Source organism: Triticum dicoccoides, chromosome 1A (assembly GCF_002162155.2).
Source record: "Triticum dicoccoides isolate Atlit2015 ecotype Zavitan chromosome 1A, WEW_v2.0, whole genome shotgun sequence".
Classification (NCBI taxonomy): Eukaryota; Viridiplantae; Streptophyta; class Magnoliopsida; order Poales; family Poaceae; genus Triticum; species Triticum dicoccoides.
The window spans coordinates 10,947,917-10,950,764 of record NC_041380.1 but is presented as its reverse complement, the minus strand read 5'-3'; positions in this window follow the sequence as shown (position 1 = coordinate 10,950,764).

Here is a 2,848-nt window from a genome sequence, read left to right as displayed (position 1 = left end):
CGATCTCTTCCTCTCATTTTTCTTGGGCACACCTTCCAAACCCTTCCTTAACCCTTGCCCCAGTGTTCCCGGGCTAAGTACTGTACGACCCTCGCGCCCGGCTAGTTGAGCATGTGTTGAGGCGACATCTTCAGGTGTGTCCTGTGTGGATTTCATGAAGAGAGACTTTTTGCAATCCCTGCTACGACCTTCCTGCCCGGGCATATCATCCATATCCTCATTAGCATGCTGATAGCCCAATTCGTCATATGGTTGACTCATCATATCTATGTCACAGTCATATGCGTTTGTATTGAGGAAACCCATAGGGTCGACCTCCGTCTCATCATCCATTCTCTGTTCTACAGGACAAATTACATCAGCCAGTACTATTGCACCCCCTTCATCATGTCGTCTGCCACTCTCACCCGGCACTACATGAGCTGCTAATTGCATAGGCGGGGTGGTGGTCTTCGCACATGCTTGTTGATGTGTGGTTATTGGTGTGCTCTCGGCCGGCTCCAAACGAATAAGATTCTTCAGCCATAGCAGCACCCAACCCTTGCAGTTTCCAATCCGCGGCGGGGTCTCGTCGTCCTCTCTCACAGGATGTACTGGAGGAGGCAAATGATCGTGCCCTGATTTCACACTGGACAAGCTAACCCAGAAGTGCCCAGCGGGGATCGGCTGGTTGTGGAACGTGGGTTGCAAGGGGTCCATTATCATCCCCTTTCCCACGTCCACCTTCTAGCCTTTGATCAAGTAGAGAATGGTGCACGGGGTTTCTTTGGCCTGCAAACACATATGTCTGTGGCGTAAAACATCCGAAAGGCAACGAAAATGGAATATTCTATATATATATATCTATATATATATATATCTATGTTGGTGCGACATGTAATTACCATGACGGCGTCGAGCTCAGCCAAAGACGAAGGCCTACCTAGCGCGCCAGAGACTGAGGATGGGCTGCCATGAGAGGGAGCGGCTGCGAGAGGAGGCCCGGTTGCGTGAGCAAGTGATGGTGCGATGGTGTTGTTGTTCATGGAGTTGCTCCCGACGAAACTGGGCAACGGGAAATCATGTACCGTCTTGTCTGGATTTTCCTTCGTCCAGTTGATGATAGCTGGAACCAAGTTAGTAGAGAAATCATTTCTGCAGGCAGTTACAGCTGCATTGACTGCTTGCAGTAGCAACTCATTTTTCTCCTTGGCTGTTTTTTTCGCGTCCTCAGGTGCTTTTTTCTCGACCGCAAGCTTCACCTTCGCGTCGATGTCCGCCTGACTAAACTTCTTTTTCTGCTTCTTGGCCTCCGGGCCCTTGTTGTAAAACACCTTCCACGTGGCACCGTCTCCAGCACCGTGCACACGACCATATTGCGGCTGCTGGCCCAAAGGGAGTCCCTTAAGTTCGTTCAAGGCTCGGTTGAGAGGGGTATCCCACTTGGGCCTCATCGGAGAAGTAGGGCTTTCGGCTGCAAGCTGGTGTTGCTTCTCCTGCAGAAGGAGCGTGAACCGTTTAGGAATGTGTAGTCGACTAGATATGGAGCTAAATGTAAGGTGGTAAAAGAGTAATTACCAGTAGTCTAGTCAATTTCCTTGTGATCTTGTCCGTGTAAAAAACCTTCTTTTCCTTGTCCCACTTGTAGCGGGCCCTAATGAAGTCACGCTCCAAGGGGTTGGTGAACTTCATGAAGGGGTCTGGGATACCCGCGGCCTCACGTTCCGCGTCCTCCTTATCCCATATGGGCCTTTTACCGAGGTAGCCACGGCTTCCGAGGCGATGCTTCCCCGTGTTCCTTTGCCGAAGGCTCTTGAATTTCGCAGCCTTAGCCTTGGCTGCCTCGGTAGCGCATGTGTCCTTAAACTTTTCGAACTCCTCTTCCATAAGTGTTGGCTTTTCCTCCATAGTCTTGGACAGGGGTTCCTCAGCCTCAATAGCTCGTTTCACCTTCCCTTTCCAGGAGGCCAAATCATTGCTGAACATGCCCATGGCGTGATTGTTAATATTTTTCATCTTCGGATCATCCCACGGTTGTTCTATGTTATCATCCCGGTCGGGGAACTTGAATCTCTTGTGCAACTTCGTCAGGAGCAACCACGTCAAATGTTCTTTACTCCTTAAGTCATCATCATTGATGCTTGCGCATTCCCGTAGGATGCATCCTACTTGGTTCCCATAGCACTTGCGAGGTTCTTCCGGCTCTAATGGCTCAAACTTGCTAGGTGCCATCTTTGTGATCACTAGTCGTCCAATCCCTAGTTTGTTAGGTTTTCGTATCCTCTGCTTATTCTGCTTGTTCTTTTCGGTAGCAGCATCGGCGCCGGTACCTTCCCCGCCGGTATCTTCCCCGCCGGTACCTTCCCCGCCGGTCTCGGCGCCGCCATCAGTGCCGGTGCCGTCGGTGTCGATGTCGGCATCAGTACCATCATCGAGGCCGACCTGCAAACCTTGCTTAGCACTCAAATAGTCGAGGTACTCTTGTTCACCCTCATAATCCATCTCGTCTGCATCTTGGTCAGAAGGCCCAATTTCTTTGTTGTTTGACATGTTTTCTATGATTAAGTCTCCTCGTTTAATTCTAAAAGTATGAAAAAAATGAAAAATGACATAAAAAAGAAATCTATCATGCCAAAATTCACGGAAAATTTCGGCATGACCTTTGCTAAAAAATGGACATATCGAGCGCCTGAAATTCACCGGAACGGAAATGAATCAACATTCCGGCATAACATAGGTAACTCGGATCATTTACCCTGCACATAATCATCATTTTCCAAATATGACATGTCCAAAACTAAATAAACCTAGCTAAATTCATAACTAAATAGATGACCTAATTAACCTACTGCCCTAACTAAAACCTAAG